The sequence below is a fragment of the Cydia amplana genome, chromosome 4 (assembly GCF_948474715.1).
Source record: "Cydia amplana chromosome 4, ilCydAmpl1.1, whole genome shotgun sequence".
Classification (NCBI taxonomy): Eukaryota; Metazoa; Arthropoda; class Insecta; order Lepidoptera; family Tortricidae; genus Cydia; species Cydia amplana.
The window spans coordinates 5,624,376-5,637,970 of NC_086072.1; the positions used below are offsets into that span (position 1 = coordinate 5,624,376).

Below are 13,595 nucleotides of genomic sequence, written 5' to 3' on the forward strand. Positions count from 1 at the left end.
GTTTTCGGGGGCCCTTGCGGATACACATCAACCCATAGGGATCTCTTGTGCAATTACCCCCTAGAGAAGATCCGTCAACTACTCAAGAGCTTTTCCCACCATATCCATGTGTCGGATGATGGAACTCATGGGTAGCGTTTTAAAGTCCTTTGGTTCCAGATATCCTGCTCCAAAGTCCTTCATTCTTTGTCTGGCGAGGGCGTGACATCCACACATTGTTTCACTGTCTCTTCCTCTACGCCACAAATACGACAATCGGTGTTGTCAGAGTGTCCCATCTTGGCCAGAATTCCTTTGACCCCGTAATGGCCAGTGAACACCCCCGTTATGATTTGGAGTTGTCTTTTGCTAAGTTTCCAAAGCTTTTTGCTCCAGCCGGAGTCACTCCTTGCATAAAGAGCTTTGCATGCTTTAGACCCGTCAGACTGTCCCATTCTTCCTGATGTTTGGTCTTGGTATGGTCTTTAATAGCCGTTGTGATGGTTCCCTGTGAGAGCCCCACGAATGGTTCCGGAATACGGTTACTTACAGATATATAAGGTTACTTACAGATCCGGTTAATGTACATCGTCTTTTTAAAAAGGAAGAATAATATAACGAACCTACTACCAATGACTGAACTTACAAAACAAATATTGAGGATGAAAATATCAATTACATCATTTAGATATCAAAATCTACGTTCGAATTGACGTACTGGTATTTTTATTTGATGAAATAAATGTACTCGTATGCGAAGGTAAAATGTTCCCTCCTTTAAATGTCCACTTTATTTTATAGGAGGCAGGAGCTAATTCATCGCTCCAATATCACGAAGCCAGTCGAATTCGTAATACCCAATACGTACGTACCCAATTTAACATTCGATATCTTAATTTTCCTTCCGGTTGTTTTACGGCTCAGTAATTTAAACTGGGAGTCTTATGCAATTATGCAATCCCAAGCTTTACGAGTATATTTCTAGCTGACACATAACAGCATACATTTTATGTTGATCCGCGACTGATAAGTCTTTTTGTTACAGGAGTTGAGAAGAAACCATAAAAGTTTGATAAGTAGATGATTTTGCGATGTTTACTACTCCATCGAGTTATGAAAGTAGGGTGACAGATAACATTTGAAAGTAAAATTTAGAAACGACTTCGTACAAAAATAAGGTCTATTTATTGAATAGATACACCGGCCACACCCGGTATATATAATTCGTTTTATATAGTGATGATACATTTCGTATAGGTAATATTCGTAATAACTTAATAGTAGTCTCATTAATTAAACACACTCCACCAAAATAACCTGAAAATAGGCGACGCTGGGAAATAAATCAGCTTATAAATACTCTTACATATTTGCCCTGTACCTATATATTTATTATACGTTACGTAGGCGTACGTATATATTATGTATAGCCTAAGTTTACAACATCTTTACAGAACATTAAATGTTTAGTAGGTACTAGGTTTTGCATGTTTTATAATTATTTCAAATCAAACACTAAACGACGTGGTGGACAAAATGGCATACATATACCTACTTAGAGTTCAGTTACGAAGGACAGTTTTTTAACGCAGTTAAAACAAGGGGCATGTTAATATACTGTCATGTATTTCTTAAACAATAATGGAACGTATATCTCCCAGAAAATATAGCTGACCAGTATTGTCTATAAAAACAAAGATGCTATGAAATAGCAAGAATCGGCACAATAACGAACTGTTTCGAAACTTGAAACTACATTTTCCCGATTAAATGCTATTTCTGACACAAAACCAACAATTTACTTCAGTAAATCGGTGCTGCAGCTCGCATTGTTTAATAAAAATCCTTGCTCGTTCAAGAACAACATATTGAAGAAGATATTTTACTCAGGTCAATTTAATAAAAGTACCGAGTTATTTGAAAGTTGAAAAACCTTATGCTTCAAAAACATAAAATTCAAATTAAATATCATCGTCTTTTTATTAAGATTTACATTCTCCTTAAATAAGTAGGTAAGTGAAAGTAAGTTGCAACAATAATTAAGTATAACTAACTCGTCATGTTTAAGTTTCTTGTTACGTACCGACTTGTAATAACTCTGGTAAATAACAAAAAGGAATTTCGCACATTTACGGGAATAACGTTTAACATAGGTACTTAACGTTTTCATGGTGCTTGTGAATAGGTATTAGAAAGTTTAAAATGGGTGTATTAGAATGAAATAATTATATTGCATCATTTTTGTGTTGGCTGGAAATAAGGCTCGAATTTAATTGAACAAAACGAAAAAAAAAGGGTTACAGCTTAGAAGACAAAATATCTTACTTACTAAACTTTAAGTTTTAGTAACTCGGAAAACGTAATGGCTGGATTGCTAGTACCAGTACCGGTAGTATTATTTCCGGTTTTAAAGTCACACTACACATAACGTAATACAAAACCGATATATCTACAAACATTTGGCTTTTTTTTATCAACATTAAGCAAATATACGGCCCGCCTGATAATAAGTAGTTTGATCCACATGTCCCACGAAAAAATAATAATTTAAATTAAATCTAATTAAGTATCTTATCTTAAAATAATGTTTACTGTGGTTTAATAAATACCTGAACAAATCAGGAGTTATTTCTTTCACACCGCGTGACTAAAGCGATGCGATGAACGAAAACTAAAAGTACCGAACTCACCTCCGTCATAGCGATGTTAGGCATCGGTTCCCTAGAGCAATCGATTACAAAAACAATACAAAACACCTACGCGGCGGCTCTAGATCGCCAAACATTTTTTTCTTCCCTTGCCAATCTCCCTGTGAAATGTTGTCTATTTGTCTACCATGATCCAACGGAACCCTATGTTAGACACTATTGCGTTTCAATAAGGCTTAGAATTGCTTGAGTACAGCAGGGTATTCTGGTGTTATACCTTTGGCAAGCCTGGGATCAATTATGCAGGTCAGTACGGTGGTTAATAATGGAGTGGGACTATTCAGGGAGACGCGTTTCAGCTCTCAACTCACAATGGCAGAATCCAATGCTTTATATGTTCAGTCGATTTGTATTAGCAATGGAATACAAGTTATACAGTAGTGTATTACCTATTCAATGAACGGCCTCCGACCCGAGCCAATAGTGACCCTGCATCCTGCATACGAAGCCGGAGGTCCTGGGTTCAAATCACGTTAAAGGCATTTTTACTTTCATAGTAATTAAACGCTTAGCTTAGTTTGGGGTACCCAAACTACCCAAAGTCCACGTTGAATTAAATAAATAAAAAGTATCGGGCAGAAAAATAACTAAATTTTAGGTAGGTACCTACTACTACTATCGTACTATCTCAACAAATTTGCAATAAAAAATTATATTGAAATAATTTAGAAACACCTCAATATCTTATTTATTTATCTTCCAAAAGAAATAAAAAAATCCTCAATTTCTTGCATACCTACGGCATAAACCATGACTACCATGAGACAATGTCCATACGCGGTCATATTCTGCGACCTTTTGGTATGAGGCATTTTGAGTTTTGAGTCATGAGAAAAGCATCAATTTGGACTTCCATTTCCGGCTTTCTTACGGTTTCAATGCAATCGGTCCCTTATAAACATTTTTATAGTAACAAAACGTGAAACGTACGCTCAATTGAACTATACATAATATGGTCAGCCCATTGGCAATAAGTGACCTACTGGAATTATGGGCTCGCCCTACTGTACGGTTACCATCAGTTTGTCACTGACATTAACGCCGTCGAGAACGTAATTTACTTTCTATACATCTCGCTCGCACTCGCATATTAGTGCAAACGGGATGTATAGAAAGTAAATTACGTTCTCGACGGCGTTTATGTCAGTGACAAACTGATGGTAACCGTACTGATAGAGAGCTCTTGCCCTATTAATAATTAATAGTCGACTGCTCTTTCTAAAGTTTTAACTAAGGAATAGATACAAGGCGATGCGATTACTGAAATCATCAACTTTGTTGTGACACTTTTTAATTTCGCATATAATATCTTTATATTATAGTTCTGAACCATGAATACAATCTATTTATACTATTTTTTTATTGCTACGATAGCCATAACTGTCTGTTATTCTTAACCGTCATACAATCAAACCTTTTACGAGGAACAACATTAATTCTCATGTTAATCAGCCTGGTATATAAGTTATAAATAACTGAAATAACGATAATTTATCGACATTCCTGGTCTCATAAACTCAAGTACCCATTACTTTTCTACGATTCCAGTCTATGCCAAGCAAATATAGCAGTTATTACTAGATAAATAGGAAGTTACGTGCTCGTTAGTAACGTAGCTCGTAGGTCACAATAAAATAATAATGAGGTTGGAGACTTGTTTGGAAAACACTCGAGGAACTTCGAGAAGCGACGATGTTTGCAGAGATCGGCAGTAACACAGTTATATAGAGGCCACAACTTGTCTTTTCTTACCAATTAGTGTTGTCCCGGTGTTATATGGATACATTATAGTTGGGGAGCCGACGATGCTAAATGTGTACTTACTCGAGCGTCGTACAGCCCTATTGGAATAGAAATATTAGATGATAAGAAGAAAAAAAAGTTATATAAAGTTATAAACTTTAAATAAATGTTATATACTAAGAAAAAGTGACCAAGGCCTCCAGTGCCCCAGGCTGTAATCGAACCAGCGTCCTCTGCTATCGCGGCAGGTGCCTGTGCCATTCGGCCACTTAATTTATATAGTAGTGTGTCTACTTGAAATAAAAACAAATTAAAATATTTTCTGGAAATAATTTAATTTGTTCTAATACATTATATAGTTTTTTTTCCAGCGAGCCGGAAAGCGTCTACAATTTTTTTTAAATTTCGGGAGGCCAAATCCACAATCTGCTTAACAATTTTTTGAACCCCTCACCAACCCCCCCACCAACCAAGGGCTCAACATAGATGGCTAAAAGGGGTAAAGGTAGACTACACGGGGTAGCAAGATATCACTCATATCTTAATCTGACGCGCTCGAGTAAACACAAAAATCCCCTCTTGGGCTCCCCTACCATTACTAATAGGTATGCTTCCAAAATTAATTTCAGACCGGTCCAACAATACCTCAACGATTAAAAGAATTATAGAGCAGTAATTGAACCTTCGACGTTTTTTCATGCGTCTAGTCTCAAGTCTCAACTTACAATACTCACTTATAAATTTATGAGGGCCATATCGAACATATAAACTTTTTCTGGAAACAATTAAATGTTGTACGTACAATTTACCATTTATGAAAGTAGTTCGTAGAAGGTCTACTCTGTAAGTAGAGGGTGTAAGAATTCATCATCATCATCATCATCATCATCATCATCATCATCATCCTGGCGTCAATCCCAGCTGTGCCCCCGCGCAGGGCGCGAGGACCCAGGGTCCGCCTTCCGACTCCTTCGTGTCCACTTTGCCCGATCTTCGGCGTCCCTGGTGGTGAGTCCATTGGCACGCATGTCCTCCTTAACGACATCAAGCCATCGCTTCCTGGACCGGCCTTTTCTTCCCGTACCGGGAGGAGGCGGCATGGCCAGGCATTTGTTACCCACGTAACTTGCCGGTCTGCGCGAGACGTGGCCATACCAACGAAGAGGGTGTAAGAATTATTCATACCTAAATAGCAGTAGAAAGGAGAAAGGACAAATAACAATTATTAACGTACCAAGAAGCAACATTTGTATTTTGATAATCTAAAATTGATTCATTATATACTGTCATTACTAGCAGCGCATTACACATTAAAAATGTAAGTATACGTAATTGATGTACCTACAAGATATTAATCACAATATTGAAATCAAATTGACATAGTAACGTAAGTTCGAATCGCCCTTCGTGTCACGCATATCAAAAGCCTCATTAATCATTGTGATGAATTATGATAGTTTCTATGGTTATTAACATAATATATCGTTTTCTAGATTATACATAATACACATGTACAACTGTCTCGGATTTAAATTTATAAAATAAATATACTTTGCAAAGTGGTTATAATTCATTTTACTAATATTTCACATTTTTCTACACAAAAATTCAAAACACACCTGCCTGAAATAGTTTTGGAATTGGAATCAGTTCCTGTATATTAAAAAATCAGAGACTAATTTGATCTACTCTTATGGCGGTAGGTACACTCGTATTACTGATTTGCCCACTGCCCGGCACATTTAAGTCCAATAGCCTAAATGTTTACGCTTCCATTCTAGATTCCAAATAAGTGCTGGACGAGAAACTTGCATTAATGTGAGTCGTATATCAGATACAGTTTGACGCGCACGAAGACATATCGCTGCGATAAAGTCCGGTCACTTGACGGGCGAGCTTGGCTCGCCTCCATGTTTATAATGTTTAAGAGCCAGTTGTACTAAACCTTCTGACAACTTCGTTGTAGTTCGTTAAAATTCACTTAAGTATATGAAAAGTTTAACAGTCCTTTATGGAATGACAGCTGTCACTGACATATTTAAAGCGCGCGGTTTTTCTATGCGATAGCTGATAAACGCAGCATATGTGCAAGTTGCGGAGTTTCCATAAAATTCTATAAATTCTCCGAAATTTCACGAAACTTTCACTAGGAAATATGGGAAATTTAGATTTAAAATTGGAAAGTTTCAATTCTCATACAAAAATGTAAGAAATTTTCCGAATTTTTCCTACGTTAAATTTCCGAAACATTTCGCAATTTTGGAAAACTTTCCAAAATTGCGAAATGTTTCGGAAATTTAACGTAGGAAAAATTCGGAAAATTTCTTACATTTTTGTATGAGAATTGAAACTTTCCAATTTTAAATCTAAATTTCCCATATTTCCTAGTGAAAGTTTCGTGAAATTTCACACATCAGTAGATCAACGGAATGTAGAAGAATGACTATGCACTTACCGCTGCGTTTAGCGGTTAAAAGAATGTAGTGTCATTAGATTATGTGATGTAAAATTCTGGTAATAAAAGTGTCAATGCTTACGCCTCCTAGAAAAAAAGCGGCCAAGTGCGAGTCGGACTCGCCCGTGAAGGGTTCCGTATTCAGGGGATTTATGACGTATTAAAAAAAAACTACTTACTAGATCTCGTTCAAACCAATTTTCGGTGGAAGTTTGCATGGTAATGTACATCATATATTTTTTTTAGTTTTATCATTCTCTTATTTTAGAAGTTACAGGGGGGGGGGGACACACATTTTACCACTTTGGAAGTGTCTCTCGCGCAAACTATTCAGTTTAGAAAAAAATGATATTAGAAACCTCAATATCATTTTTGAAGACCTATCCATAGATACCCCACACGTATGGGTTTGATGAAAAAAAAAATGTTGTTTCAGTTCACAGTATGGGGAACCCCAAAAATTTATTGTTTTTTTTCTATTTTTGTGTGAAAATCTTAATGCGGTTCACAGAATACATCTACTTACCAAGTTTCAACAGTATAGTTTAGCGATGTGACGAGTCCACTTTTTTTTAATTCGAATCATTCGAATTGATTCGGCCGCTGATTCGAATTCAAAATCGAGTTGACTCGACTCGACGATTCGCGTGGTTCGCGACAAGGTCACAGGCACAGGCGCGGAGCGAGTTGAGAGGGCGAGTTACGCGGCAGTTGTTGTAAAAAGAACCTTCAGGGCACGGAATTAAGGTTTATTTTTGAATGGCCATACTAGCAGTGAACTCGAGTTGGGATACTTGGAATGGCGAATCAAGCGGCAGTTGTTGTAAAATGAACCTTCGGGTCACGGAATTAAGGTTTATTTTTGAATGGTTATAGTACCAACTCGAGTTGAGACGGCGAATCGAGCGGCAGTTGTTGTAAAAAGAGCCTTCGGGCTACAGTATTAAGGTTTATTTTTGAATGGCCTTAGTAGCAGTGTGATAGCGTTGACTCGGCTCGGCGAGTTGTTCGCCGAGTTAGCTAGTGGTCGAGTTGATTCGAATTGCCCATAGTCTTGATTCGAATTAACTCATCTGTAGGCTGATTCGAATTATTCGAATCAGATGACTCGCCCATCGCTAGTATAGTTCTTATAGTTTCGGAAAAAAGTGGCTGTGACATACGGACGGACAGACAGACGGACAGACGGACGGACAGACAGACAGACATGACGAATCTATAAGGGTTCCGTTTTTTGCCATTTGGCTACGGAACCCTAAAAAGGCGGCTGCAAAGTTGATTATTTTGAATTTTAAGTTAAAGTAGGTAAGAATATGATAGTGTCATCTGTCATCTCCCGTAAAATGATTAGGAATATAGTATTTAATTAATTAATTTTCTTACATTACGAGTAGACATATTATAAAATTGCCATATCGCCCGATCGCAACACGAGCCCAAATTCGGCCTTCATTTAAATTTAACGCCAATAACATTTGCATACGATCTTTCCACCGTGTTTGTTTCTGAAAAAACGCTTCATATTTCATGCAAATAAATGTTCCTAATTTGCGAGTTTTGAAACAACTTCGCTGTATTCATCATAAGAAGAAAAATTTAGAATGGAAATTTTTAGTCGAATATCTGCAGACGGTTGAATTCAAATTAGATGAGACGTTCGTTTCATTTCAGCATTCGAAAGTATATACCTACCTAATTTATATTTTTTTCCTTTTCGTTTGATAATTGACCGATGTGTGCCGATTGTTAATGCGGACAATTGAAATCGTCGCAACCAATCTAAAATTCAGCGGCAATTAATATTCCTAATATTAATACAGGTACAAGTACCTTTCGTTATTTTTCAAACATTTTTCAGTCACCCCTTTGTAATTCATATTTACTGAGGTTTGAACACTTTGAACCCAATATTTTCGTACACACACGTACGAAAGGTTAAATGGCTACCACGTACCGGAATACGCAGCCTGGACAGACCCCTGACACGGACCGACGATTGATTGATCGATGATCTATTGAAAATTGAAGGACTTCATACAAATAGGGGCAGTACATCACATATCCGATCATTTTAAAGCTATTTCAGAAAGGCCTTATAATAATGATTATTTGATTAACAACAAAAATAACTATTTCTAATAGTTTAGCTTTTATGTTAGTGTCATATTTTAGACAGCAGCAGCAAAGTGATACCTTTCATCTGAAAATGACAGCGTTGTTAAGCGCAAATTTAGTTCGTTAAGAAACAATTGGTTTTATTATGTTACTTGTATCGCTGTGTGTAATTCTAACTATGAGTAGGTAAGTACAAAATAAACTCAACGTTTATTTAATATATTATTATTTTATTTCTTTATTTTAGGAACATTGAGACATCCGTTTTTATATGGAGCTGAGTGTAGAGAATTTTCGTGATCGGAGTCGCTGATATGGTTATGATTTTTTTCAAATTGTCATCGTCTCGGTTCAAAAATTAAATAAGTATCACAGTATTTAGAAAATAATAATAATAACTGGCTTTGAAATTGGATCACTACTGACACTATACTAGGTATAACTACTACTAATATACTATTCTAGAAATTTCGAATTTACCCTATTTACGGATAAGGAATTATCCCAATATACTTGCACCTTACCTGATAATATTGTAAATTGAATCTGCCTAAAGAAGCAATCGTTACCCTTCTACATAGAGCGTTGGGAATTGAAGACGCGAAGCGATTTGTCTTAATTCAGGAGGAGTCGGGTCGGCTGTGGGCTTATTTACATACTTACTTAGAAGTTCATGAAAGTAACTAATCGAATTAAGTTACAACTTTTCACGGTTTTCACTAACAGAAAATACAAAAAATTTACCGACTTGAAAGTCTACTACGTAATAGAGGCGATTGGTAAGAGGTTTTTGTAGTTACCGTTTCAGTTTAAATTATAAAAGTCAAACTAGTAAGATGTTCAAACGCTCTCGCGACAATCCAGGCGTTATGAAAAGGCGCACTTGTCCAGTCAGGAGGAAAAGTAGCTAAGCAGCTGAGGTATTCAAAATTACCTAATCAGGCAATTTCAAATACCTGCCTGCTGCTGATACACGTAACGCACAGTCACGTCAAACGTGAATATCGATAAGTTTGACTGACTTTCATTTGCCGAATCCCACGCTCGGTGCCCCGTAATGCATGAATGCGGACTTGATATTGTTTACTGAAAAAATCTGGGGTGGTGACAAGGCCATCATATGCAAAACTTGCGTATCAAGTCGTAGTGATTGTCAAAGCTCTGTACTTACTTGGCAAGCGACGGTGTGGAAGCTCTACCGTAACGTACGTCATATTCCCAAAATTATTAAGCTATGTAGCTTGCACAGTCGCTGCAGTCTCTGCTGTATGTAGTATATCATTGAGACATTCCACTTAAAATCTTACCATAACCACGCCTCTACAATTCATATTTTATAGTCCTAATATTTTATTAAATGATGAAGCCGTTATCAGAAATGGATATCCCATCTGATACGTAGCATTTGAAACCGATATTAGCAATCAAAATTACGCCATTAGCTTGCGGATCCAATTAATATCGGTCCCACGGCGGTCTGTCAGTCGACAAGTGACCTATTTCAATGGATAGCCAGATTCGGGCAATTACACATACATACTGTAAGTGTAAACTACTCCGTTTAAATATTCTAAATCGGCATTGTGGCAAAAAACCGAGATTTTTATCACTTTGCCTTTTGTCGTAATAATGGTATAAGACGCAAATACATAGCATGTTTTGAAACCATTTTCAAAGCAGACAGAGATATATCAGTTTTCTTAATTCATTTTGCTTTAGATACCTACCTAGCAAACTCCAATGTTAATTAAAATAGACATTCCGTATAGACTACAGAGGCTTGAGCCCATTCAGCGCTAGTAAATCACGACACGTTGTCGTTTTGCCTCTAAAAAGCATTTTCGTTACATACCGGGAAACCCATGTTCTCGGCTACAACGTAGCGCTACGACCGTAGCTCAGCGGTGAATCTGTTAAGTTCGACTTTTTTGTTGTGTGTTGTGCAATATTTAAATTGTGATCTTTGACATAACAACTTTCGGGTGCCATTAAATGAAAAATCATATAAGTACGTATAATGTATATCCATTTAATATTTTTGGAAAAACTATTTTCATCCAAGCGACAAAGATTGTAATTTTTGTTTTTCGGAATAAATAATCGTCAATAATCACGCAACATTAAAAATACCTACGTATAGCTATTACAGCGTACGTTGCGCTAAAGCAACAAGAAATTTTGAATGAGATTCGGTTAGGACACGTGTTACTCTGTTAACTACTTACTCAGCTTATCGCTAAGGCAATGCAAGCTTTCAAACACGTGCATACAGTCGATGTCATAATAATCGATAGCGACAGCTGACGCCCACAACAAACAAGCACCGCACTCCAGAGGGCCTTAACCCTACAGCTACCGCATAATCTTAATTACGTACCCGGTTTTTTCACCGTTCTCGGGTAGTTACAGTTTGCGGGACGGGTCGGCACGACCGCGCGCGATGGCGACGCGAGGCTGACTAAATCAGAATCTGTGCCTCTCCAGGTCAGGTCAGGTGTTCGGGTGTGTTCACCATGGAATAATAAATTGCATGAATGTTTAAAGCGGGGCTTGTCATATTGGAGGAACGGTTAGGTTCATTGGCTGTGATTGGTTTAGAAGGTCAATGTTTTGAGATGTGCTGGCGAATGTACTATCCACCGGGTATCCAGGGATGTTGCGGATGCCGATTTTTTGACATCCGTGGATGCGGATGCGGATTTTTAAAGGCTTACATCCGCGGATGCGGATGCGGATGTCAAGATAGTACCATAAAAAACGTCAAATATTACATTTTAGTAACTTTTATTTCAAAAAACCTGCCAAGTGCGAGTCGGACTCGCGTTCCAAGGGTTCCGTACATTAAGTCCCACTCACGCTTGACTGCTAATTTTTAATAGGTTTTTTTGGCTAATGACTAAATTACCTAGCAGTCTAGCACTTACGCCGATGCTAAGACGTTCCTGTACCGATCTGTTCCACATCCGCATCCGCATTAAATCCGCATCGATTTTATGCGGATGCGGATGCAGATGCGGATGTTGAAAACAATGCGGAAGTTCCGCGGTTGCGGATGCAGATGCGGATGCGGATATTCGCAACATCCCTGGTATGAATGTTTAAAGCGGGGCTTGTGATTTTGGAGGAACGGTTAGGTTCATTGGCTGTGATTGGTTTAGAAGGTCAATGTTTTGACATGTGCTGGCGAATGTACTATCCCCAAAAAATTATCAAATCAAAGTTATCATCTTTTGTGTACGCATTAAGGGAAGTTAAGAGATCTACTGATTTTAACTCCGCGATTACATCTTACTATTCTTACGCATACTCATGGCTTACATACGGCATCATACTATGGGGAAACAGTACAGATGTCGAAGATCTTTTTATCCTTCAAAAAAAGTGTGTACGCATACTAGCCAATATAAAAATCCCAGAGAGCTGTATTCCTTACTTTAGAAAATATGATATGTTAACATTAGTTTCCATATACATTTATGAGGTATGTAAATTTGTCAGAAAGAACCCGCAACTATACACTTCTATTCTAGATCAGACCCGCCGTTACGAATCTAGGTTCAAAAATAATCTAGTTACAGTCTCAGGATCTACAATGAAGTTGCACAGTACAAGTCCACACGCCATGACAATTAAAATTTATAATAAATTAAGTGACACCTTAAAGGGAGAAAAGAACAATATACTATTTTTTAAACAATTAAAAAAGAATTTAGTTGACAAATGTTACTACCATATAGGAGAGTATTTTGGTGACAAAAATGTTTAGTGTGCATAAGTTTAGTATATATTGTTATATATTATTTATTGTAATTAGGATAATTTAGCATTTAAGTTCTAGAAAATAAGTTATCTGCTATGCCCCATCCGGGTTTCATAATATGACATGTACTTATATTTGTGTATATTTGTGTATGTTGTTTAGCATGAATAAATGAAATGAAATGAAATGAAATGAAATGAAAAAAACTCACAACCGGGGTCACAAATCCTTACATCGCTCTTGAATGGTTACAACATTGGAAGAGAACATTAATAAATATGAGGCTGACTATTAATTTGGTTTACAAATACTACAATTTCCTTATTAGTACGAGGGCTGTTTGATAAGTACCCGTTTTCCAAATGTATTAATATCACGGGCCGAAAATATGTATACAATCGTTTTAAGCCATTTTTCAGAGGTGGGAAAATTTAAAAAAAAACAGCATTCTTTTGTTTTTTTCTCATTTGACAGCGATTCAGTGAAAGCGTGAACTTAAAATTGTGAAAATAGACAAAGAGCAGTATCGGTCTGTAATTAGATTCTTGTTTTTGGAAGGAAAAACATGTGATGAAATAAAAGTAAGAATGCAAGCGGTTTACCATGAATGTGCTCCTTCTATGACAACCGTCAGATACTGGTTTAACGAGTTTAAGCGGGGGAGAACAACCGTCTTTGATGAGGATCGCCCAGGCCGCCCAATTGAGGTGACTACAGACGATATGGTTAAGAAAATTGAAAATATCGTTTTAGCCGACCGCCGAATTGAACTTCGAGAAATCGTTGATGCTGTAAATGTTCCAATCGAGCGGGTACAAAACATATTAGAAGAAAA

At 37.2% G+C, this 13,595-nt stretch overlaps 1 protein-coding gene across 1 annotated transcript in view; it reads right to left on the minus strand.

The window, feature by feature from the left end:
* The window catches only part of LOC134663098 (cell adhesion molecule Dscam2-like), a 204,262-nt gene extending 192,639 nt beyond the window's left edge, over nt 1-11,623 (minus strand). Inside the window, exon 1 of the mRNA XM_063519431.1 lies at nt 11,378-11,623. The gene's annotated coding sequence lies outside the window, so the exon portion shown is untranslated. The remainder of the gene's footprint in view (nt 1-11,377) is intronic.
* Nucleotides 11,624-13,595: the final 1,972 nt, after the last annotated feature.